Here is a 10,718-nt window from a genome sequence, read left to right as displayed (position 1 = left end):
ATATAACTCATAATTTTTAAAAGATCAAAGCTGAAGTTATTGTTATTTCTTAATTATCTAAGATATCACTAGGTTATTCTTCCTTTTTATATATTTTCTTATACATTTTCCTCATGGGTGGCATTAGATCCCAGTAATATCACTAACCTGAAAACCAAATACTTGGTTTCTAAAATTTTTGACAAAATAAATGTTGAAAACAAGGTCATATCCTACTTGGTGCCCAGTTTTATGAAGAGTCTATTGCTCCAGTGTTACAATATTATTTTGCACAATAATACTTCAATACTTTTGAAAATTCACATAGTCAGAGTTACCGGTTACTGTTAGTTTTTGGATGAGTAATGCATGTAGATATAATGTTGCAGTAAAAAACTTCTTAAGCAAAAGAAAATGATATTAAATGTAACTTTATAAAAATGATGAAGGCCTTTATAGAGAAAATGAAAAACTCCCTTTAAAATGGAGGAAAAGACAAACAAAAACTTGGAAGAAATTAATAAATCCCTCAAAAAAACCCAAGCAAAAACAATCAAATAGGCAGAGCAAGGAGTTCAAGACTTGAAGACTGACATAGAGTTAAATAGAAAACACAATCCTAGGGAATTCTGGATATGGAAAATCCGGGTAAATGAATAGGAACTACAAAGACAAGTAAAACCAACACATACAAGAAATAGAACAATCTCAGGTGTTGAAAAAGAACTTGGAGGAATGGGTTAGTTGAGATGGAGAAAGGGAGCATATGGGAGCAGGGAGAAGATATCTTAATTAGGGAGGCATTGTGGGGTTGCCAAGAGACTTGACGTTAGAGGGGGTCCCAGATGTTCACAGGAATATCCACAGGGATGTCCCCAGCTAGGACTCTGTGCAGTGGAGAAGAGGGTGCCTAAACTAGCCTTGTCCCGTAGTTAGACTGATGACTATCTTGAATATTACCATAGAACCTTCAGATGGAGATAGAGACAAAGACCAACATTGACGTACTGGACTGAGCTCGCAGGGTCCAGTTGAAGAGCAGAAGGAGGGAGAAGATGAGCAAGGAAGTCAGGACTGCGAGGGGTTGGTTCCACCCACTGAGGCAGGGTGCCTGTTCTAATGGGAGCTCACCAAAACCAGCTGGACTGGGACTGAACAAGCATGGGATCAAACTGGACCTTCTGAATTTGGCTGACAATTGGGGCAGACTGAGAAGCCAATGATAATGGCACTGGGATTTGTCTCTACTACATGTACTAGCTTTTTGGGATCCTCCTCTATTTGGATGCATATCTTACTAAACCTGGATGGAGGGGGGAGGGCCTTGGATTTCCCACAGAGCAGGGTAATCTGCCCTTTCTTAGGTCTGGAGGTAGTGAGACAGGGAGTGGGAGGGAAGTGGGAGAAGGGGAGGAAGTGGAAATTATGATTCCTATTATTTATAAAGTAACAAAAATTATCAAAGAAAAAAAGAAAAAGAAAAAAACGAAAATACTATAGAGGAAACAGACTCAATGGGCAAAGAAAACATTAAATCCAACAAATTCTTAACACAACGCATCCTGAAAATCTGGGACACCATGAAAAGACCAAGCCTAAAACAAAAGGAATAGAAGAAGGAGAAGAACTCCAGCTCAATGGCATAGAAAACATATTCAATAAAATTATAGAAGACTTTCCCAATTAAAGAGGGATATCCCTATGAAGGTACAAGAAGCTGACAGTACACCAAATAAATTGTACCAAAAAAAAGCTTCATCCCAGAGATGCAGGGCTGGTTTAACATACAAAAATCTATCAATGTAATCTTATAAATCAACTTAAAGAAAAAAAATATAATCATTTCATTAGATGCTGAAAAAGCATCTGATAAAATCCAACACCCCTTCATAATAAAAGTCTTGGAGAGATCAGGGATACAAGGAGCATATGTAAATCTAATAAAAACAGTATACAGCAAACCAACAACCCACTTCAAATTAAACAGAGAGAAACTCAAAGTGATTCCACTAAAATCAAAAAAAGATGAGGCTGTCCACTGTCTCCATATCTCTTCAACCTACTTCTTGAAGTTTTGGCTACAGCAGTGAGACAACTAAAGGAGATCAAGGGGATTCAAAATGTAAAGGATGAAGTCAAACTTTTGCTATTTGCAGATGATATGATAACATATAAAAGTGACCCCAAAAACTCTATCAGAGAACCTCTACATCTAATAAATACCTCCGGTGATGTGGCAAGATATAAGATCAACAGAGAAACATTAGTAGATGTCCTATACACAAATGATAAAGAAGCTGAGAGGAAAATCAAACATATATCACCTTTCAAAATAGCCAAAAATAACATAAAATATATCTAGATAATATTAATCAAAGAAGTAAAAGACCTATTTAACAACAACTTTAAGACTTTAATGAAAGAAATTGAAGGAGATATCAGAAAATGGAAAGATCTTTCATTTTCTAGGATAGGTAGGATCACTATAGTAAAAGTGGCAATGCTACCAAAAGCAGTATATAGATTCAATGCAATCCCCATAAATATCACAACACAAATTTTCACTGACCTTGAAAGAACAATACTCAACTTCATTTGGATAAACAAAAAAAATACAAGGATAGGCAAAACAATCCTGTACAATAAAGGTATTTCCAGAGACATCAGCGTCCCTGACATCAAGCACTAATATGATACAGTAATGAAAACAGCTTGGTATTGGCAGAAAAACAAAGAGGTCAACTAATAGAATCAAATTGAAGAACCAGATATTAATCCACACACCTATGAACACCTGATTTTTGAAAAAGAAGCTAAAATTATACAATGGAAAAAGAAACCATCTTCAACAAAAGGTGTGGGCATAATTGGATGTCAGCATGTAGATCCATATATAAACTCATGCACAGAACTCAAGTGAATTAAAGATCCCAATATAAATATACCCACACTGAACCTGGCAGAAGAGAAAGTGGGAAGTAGTCTTCAATTCATGGTCACAGGAGTCCACTTTATAAATATAACACCAGTAGTACAGACACGGAGAGCGACAATAAATAAATGGAACCTCCTGAAACTGAGAAGCTTCTGTAAAGCAAAGGACACAGTCAATAAGACAAACCAGAAGAAAATGACCTTAAAAAACTTCAAAAGAATGTTTGAAACTCTTAAAGAAGAAATGAGAAATTCCCTGAATGAAATGAAGGAAAGGACAAACAAAAAATTGGAAGACATCAGCAAATCACTTGAAGAAAACCAAGATAAAGAAATCAAACATATGAAAGGAACTATTCAGGACATGAAAACTAAAATAGAGACAAAAGAAAACACAAGGGGAGGAAATTATAGAAACAGAAATCATAAGCAAATGATCAGGAACCACAAACACAAGCATAAGCATCAGAATACAAAAGATGGAAGAGAGAATCTCAAGTGCTGAAGATACAATAGAGGAAATAGAATCATTGGCTAAAGAAAGCATTAAATCTAACAAAAGCTTAAAACAAAATATCCAGGAAATATGGGACACCATTAAAAGGCCAAATATAAGAATAATGGGGATATGGTGTGGGAGAATTGTCTGTATTCTGTCAATCATGTTTTGAATAAATGCTGATGGGCCAGGCAGGAGGTGTAGGTGGGAAAACCAGACAGGAAGTGGAAATGATGCAAAGAAAGCAGGAGAATTCTAGGAAGGAGGAAGCTGATTCCTCCCACTCCTGCCCACACCACTGAAGCAGCAGGAGGTAAGCTGCCCCAGCTGGAAAAGGTACAGAGCCACATGGCTAAAATAGATCAGAAAAATGGGTTAATCAAGATGTGAGAGTTAGCTAATAAGTAGCCTGACCTAATGGGCCAATCAGCATTATACCTTACGTAGTCCTCTGTGTTATTTTCTCTGGGACTAAATAGCTGGGGGGCGGGGCAGAACAGAAAACCCGAATAACAAACAGGCACCCCATGTTATAGGGATAGAATAAGGAGAAGTTCAACTCAGAAGCACAGGAAAAAAATCACAGAAATATATTTAACCAAATTATAGAAGAAAATTTTCCAAACCTGAAAAAAGATATACCTATGAAAATCAAAGAAGCTTATGGAACACCAAATAGACTGGATCCAAAAAAAGTCCTCTGGTCACATAATAATCAAAACACTAAACATACAGAGCAAAAATAGAATATTAAGAGCTGCAAAGAAAAAAGGCCAAGTAACCTAAAAAGGTAGACTTATCAGAATTATGCCTGACTTCTCATTGGAGACAATGAAAGCCAGAAGGTCAGAGTCAACTATTATGCAGACAGTAAGAGATCACAGATGCCAGCCCAGACTACTATACCCAACAAAACTTTCAATCACCATAGAAGGAGAAAACAAGATATTCCATGACAAAACTAGATTTCACCAATACCTAGCCACAAACCCACCCTACACAAAATACTAGAAGAAAAAATGCAACTGAAAGAAGTTGGCAACACCAAAAAAAAAAAAAACAGACTATTGAAAGTCTCATAGCAGCAAATCCCAAAAAAGGGAAAATGCACAAATTAACATCACTAACAATGAAAATTAACTGGAGACAGCAATCACTGGTCATTAATATCCCTTAATGTAAATGGACTCAACTCACCTATAAAAAGGCACAGGCAATCCAACAAATTGGATTTGAAGACAGAATCCGTCCTTCTTCTGCATACAATAAACACATCACAACCTTAAAGGCAGACATCATCTCAGAGTAAAGTTGTGAAAAATATACCAATCAAATGGACCTAAGAAACAAGCATTTTTAGCTATCTTAATAACTAATAAAATAAACATCAAGCTAAAATCAGTCAAAAGAGATGAGGAAGGTCATTTCATATTATTCACAGGAAAAATCCATCAAGAAATAATCTCTACTGAACATCTATGCTCCTAATATAAGGGCAACCTCATATGTAAAGGAAACAGCATAAAGCATAAATCATACTTTAAACACTAATAGTAGGAGACTTCAACACTCCCCTCTCACCACTGGACAGGTTAGTCAGACAAAAAAAATGAACAGAGAAATAAGAAACCTAACAAATGTATGACTCAAATGGACTTGACAAATATCTATAGAATATTCCACCCAAAGATCAAAGAATATACCTTCTTCTCAGAACCTCATGGAACCTTCTCAAAAACTGACCACATACTCAGTAACAAAACAAACCTCAGCAAATACAAAAAATGGAATAATCCAATGTATTTTATTATATCACCAGGATTTAAAACTAGAAATCAACAGCAATTCTAATTCCAGAAAACCTACCACAAACACATGAAATTAAACAGTGCTCACCTGAATCATCAATGGGTCAAGGATGAAATAAGGGGAGAATTAAAGACTTCCTAAAATTCAATGAAAATGGCCACACAACATACCCAAATTAATAGCACACAAGGAATACAGTGTTAAGAGGAAAGTTGATAGTACTAAATGTCTACCTAAAGAAGCTGGAAAAATCCCACAATAGTGAATTAACAGAACCTTTAAAAACTATACAACAATAACAAGCAAACTCACCAAAGGGAATTAGACAGCAAGAAATAAACAAATAGAGAACAGATATCAACAAAATAGAAACAAAGTAAACAGTACAAAGAATCAATGAGACACAGACTTGGGTCTTCAAGAAAATCAACAAAATAAACAAACCCTTACCCAAACTAACCAAACGTGACAGAGAGAATATCCAAATTAACAAAATCAGAAATGGAAAGGGGGACATAGCAATAGACACAGAGGAAATACAGAGAATCATCAGGTCATATTTCAAAAACCTGTACTCCAAAAAATTAGAAAACTTAAAGGAAATGGACAACTTTCTGGATAAATATTAATTACCAAAATAAACCAAGATCAGATAAGCAAATTAAACAGACCTATAACTGCTGAAGAAATAGAAACAGACATCAAAAATCTCCCAACCAAAGAAAAAATCCCAGGCCCAGATGGTTTCAGCTCAGAATTCTACAAGACTTTCAAAGAAGAAATAATACCAATACTCCTCAAAGTATTCCACACAATAAAGACAGAAGGAACATTGCCAAACTCTTTTTATGAGGCTACAATAACCCTGATACACAAACCACAAAAAGACATTACTAAAAAAGAGAAGTACAGACCAATCTAACTAATGAACATTGATGCAAAAATACTAAATAAAATACTTTCAAATTGAATTCAAGAACACATCAGAACCATCATCCACCATGATCAAGTCAGTTTCATTCCAAAGATTCAAGGATGGTTCAACATACAAAAATCTGTCAATGTAATAACCATATAAACAAAATGAAAAATAGAAACCACATGATCATCTCATTAGATGCTGAAAATGCTTTTGACAAAATACAACATTCCTTCATAATAAAGGTCTTGGAGAGAGCAGAGAGACAAGGAACATGCCTAAACATAATTAAGACAATGTATAGCCAGCCAACAGCCAATATCAAACTAAATGGAGAGAAACTCACAGAGATCCCACTGAAATCAGGAACCAGACAAGGTTGTCCACTCTTTCCATATCTATTCAATATAGTTCTTAAGGTCCTAGCTAGAGTAATTAGACGACAAAAGGAAATCAAGGGGATACAAATCAGAAAAAAAAATCAAACTCTCACTGTTTGCTGATGATATGATAGTTTACATAAGTGACCCCCAAAATTCTACCAAGGAACTTCTACAATTCATAAACACTTTCAGTAATGTCACAGGATACAAGATTAACTCAAAAAAGTAGTAGTTCTCCTGTACACAGATGATAAAGGGACTGGGAAAGAAATCAGAAAAACATAACCCTTCACAATAGCCACAAATAGCATAAAATATCTCGGAGCAACTCTAACCAAACAAGTTAAAGACTTGTATGACAAGAACTTTAAATTTTTTGAAGAAAGAAATTGAAGAAGACAGCAAAAAATGGAAAGATTTCCCATGCTCTTGAGTAGGCAAAATTATCATAGTAAAAATGACAATCTTACCAAAAAAATCTATAGATTCTATGCAATGCCCATCAAAATCCCAGCAAAATTCTTCATAGACCTGAAAGAACAATACTCAACTTCATATGGAAAAGCAAAAAAACAAAACAAAAAAAAAACCACGATAGCCAAGACAATCTTGTACAATAAAAGAACTTCTGGAGGCATTACAATCCTTGACTTCAAATTCTACTACAGAGCTACAGTACTGAAAACAGCCTGGTATTGGCATAAGAGCAGAAAGGAGTACCAATGGAACTGAATAGAAAACCAGGATATTAATCCACACACCTTCAAACACCTGTTTTTTTTTACAAAGAAGCAAAAATTATCAAATGGAAAAAAGTGAGCATATTTAACAAGTGGTACTGTCAAAACTGGATATCAACATGTAGAAGAATGAAAATAGACCCATGTCTATCTCAAGGCACAAAACTTAAGTCCAAATGGATCAAAGACCTCAACATAAAGCCAGCCACACTGAACCTTATAGAAGAGAAAGTAGGAAGTACACTTGAATGCATTGGTATAAAAGACCACTTCTTAAATGTAACCACAGTAGCACAGACGCTGAAACAATTAATAAATGGGACATCCTAAAATTGTAAAAGAAAGGACATGATCAACAAGACAAAATGACAACTTACAGAATGGGAAAAGATCTTCACTAACCCCACATCAGACAGAGGTCTGATCTCCAAAATATACAAAGAACTCAAGAAATTGGTCATCAAAAAATCCCACATAATTCAATAAAAATAAAATAAAGTATAGACCTAAAGAGAGAACTCTCAACAGAGGAATCTAAAATGGCTGAAAGACACTTGAGGAAATGTTTAACATCCTTAGTCATCAGAAAAATGCAAACCAAAATAACTCTGAGATTCCATCTTACACCAGTAAGAATGGCCAAGATCAAAAACACTGATGACAATTTATGCAGGAGAGGTTGTGGGGAAAAGGGAACACTTCTGCATTCCTGGTGGGAATGCAAGCTGGTACAGCTCCTTTGGATGTCAGTGTGGCTATTTCTCAGAAAATTAGGAAACAACCTTCCTCAAGACCCAGTAATACCATTCTTTGTTATATATCCAAAGGATGCTCAATTGTGCCACAAAAACATGTGTCCAACTATGTTCATAGCTGCATTGTTTGCCATAACCAGAACCTGAAACAACCTAATTGTCCCTCGACTGAAGAATGAATAAGGAAAATGTGGTACATTTATACAATGGAGTACTACACAACAGAAAAAATAACAAATCTTGAATTTTACAGGAAAATGGATGGAGCCAGAAAACATTATTTTGAGTGAGGTAACCCAGACACAGAAAGACAATTATCGCATGTACTCACTCATAGGTGGTTTTTAAGCATAAAGCAAAGAAAACACAATAACATACATAATCCAGTCTCTCTGTGTATATTCCATTTTTGTATGGCTTAATTTTTTTATTCCTTTCTATCTATGACTATCTCTACTCTGTATCTTTAAAGACCTTTTCTTTTCTTTTAAACCATCTACTTTTTTATAACACTCTATATTTTTTCTTCTTTCTCCCAAGCCTACATACTTTTTGAAAACACACTGAAACTTATTTAGAGGTCTTTTATGTCTGAATCTCTTCTTTTTGCCTATCTCTAACCCTTTTATGACCAGGACAGCTTCTTAAAAGCCTAAGCGATGAAATTGCTAGGGCAAACACAGCCCTGCCTGCTTTCTCTACCCAGTCCAAAATGGTAGAAGTCTGTTCACTGCCACTGAAACTGCTAGATGGGAGCCATGCTCATTGCCTCAACTCTGGTAACCATTTGGCCTGTGCAGCCACCAAGTAACTTGCAGCATACTTCCCACAAACCTCTTGTGCTTGGCCTCCTGAAAGAGCCAGAGTTAATGCTGACAGTGCAGCCTAGGATGCTGGTGTTTTGAAACCACGTGTTTTTTTTTCTACTACTGAATCAAGAAGACTTCTTTTAAAGGAATTGCAGCAGGCCTCCAGCAAGCAGAGTCCATTCAAAAAAAATACTGCTAAAGTTTGTTTTTTAGTTCTTTTTTAGTTCTTTTTCAAGCCCTCTCAGGTTTTATGTGGATTTAGTTAGTACACATAAGAGCACCAATTTGTAGTAAGAGGGCTGTTAGTTCATTTCCAGCTGTTCAGCCCCAAAATAATCACACAGAAACCATATTATTTGCAATACTGTTTGGCCAATAGCTTAAGTGTATTCCTGGTTGACTCATACCTTAAACTAACCCACCTCCATTAATCTGTGTATTGCCACAAGACAATACAATTGTATTGTACAAGACAATTGCCACAGCTTACTGGGTAAAATTCTGGCATCTGTATTCAGTGGGGCTACATGGCTTCCTAATTCCACCTTCTTTCTCCCAGCATTCAGTTTAGCTTTTCCCACCAACCTAAATTCTGCCTTGCACAGTTTCTTTATTAACCACTGGTATTCACAGCATACAAAGGGTAATCCCACATCATATATATTTAGGTGTGTATGTGTGTGGAACAATTAAAGAAAAGAGACCATGAATCTGAATAAAGGCAAGGGGATACATGGTGGGTACTAGAGGAAGGAAAGAGAAGGGATAAAAATGATGTAATTATATAAATTTTAAAAAATAAAAATATATGAAAAATATCAAGAACACTACATCTTTTTAAACATCAGCACACAGTGTCACAAAAGTGTTCAGTTGACTATTATTATATGAGCATGTGCTTGTCTCTGAGATTGATTGATTCTCCAGGAAACCTTCTCTTACAACTTATATTAGTAAATCTCTATACAACTATCTTGAAATTTAGAAAAAAGACAAGTTTACCCCAAATCACAACTTCTCATTGACTGACTAAAGTCCAAGATACCCACTCCTGGGATTTTTCCCACAACATCAAGCATCCTCTGGCAATAGCCTCAAGTCTAATCCCTATACATATACCTCAATTTCCTTCAAAATCACAATGACAACAAATCACTAATTGTCTAAGATGTAAAGAAATTTGTGAACCCTGAGGTTCCACAGGATCTGTTCTCCCAAGACTCCCTTCTTAATGAGATCCCTGGGGTTGGTGAGTGGAAAAACCACCTGTCTTCTTGGAGTAAGATCATGTGAAGGGCAAATAATCTCCTTCCAAGTCCTTGTCCTTTATTCACCATTACTGAAATTTAAAGAGGTCAGTAGTAGCAGCCAAAGTGGGAGAAAGCTCTATATTCCATATGTTCCTCATGTCTGGAGCCACATTTGAAAGATTATTACTCTGAAAAAGAGAAGAATGGTGAGAATACAAAGATACATGTGCACCCACAGATGCACACACACACTTAAAAGGTGTCACCACCCACACCTAGCCTGAAAAACCTTTTACTTTCTAGTCTGACATGAAATCTTTGATTGTCCTCGCAGCCACTCTTCCACTTATAACCACCACTGCAAATGACACTGATGAGAAGATACACGAACCCCTATACAGGTGCCCTGGAAATCACTGGCCCATATCTGAGAAAGTGTTGTTATCCTTAAGTTTTTATCCTTAAGTTGTTATCCTGCTCACAAGTCCTACAATCATGGCATGTTATGAAAGGAAATTATTTATGTCTTATGATGCCCTCTTTTTTACATAAAATCTGGGCTAAAACTACAAACCAAGTCCTTTGCCTATGCTTCCTAGACTTGGGTACACTCGTTTAACTTCCAGTGCCATGTCTCCATA

Source organism: Myodes glareolus, chromosome 13 (assembly GCF_982192425.1).
Source record: "Myodes glareolus chromosome 13, mMyoGla1.1, whole genome shotgun sequence".
Classification (NCBI taxonomy): domain Eukaryota; kingdom Metazoa; phylum Chordata; class Mammalia; order Rodentia; family Cricetidae; genus Myodes; species Myodes glareolus.
This window is presented reverse-complemented; position numbering follows the sequence as displayed.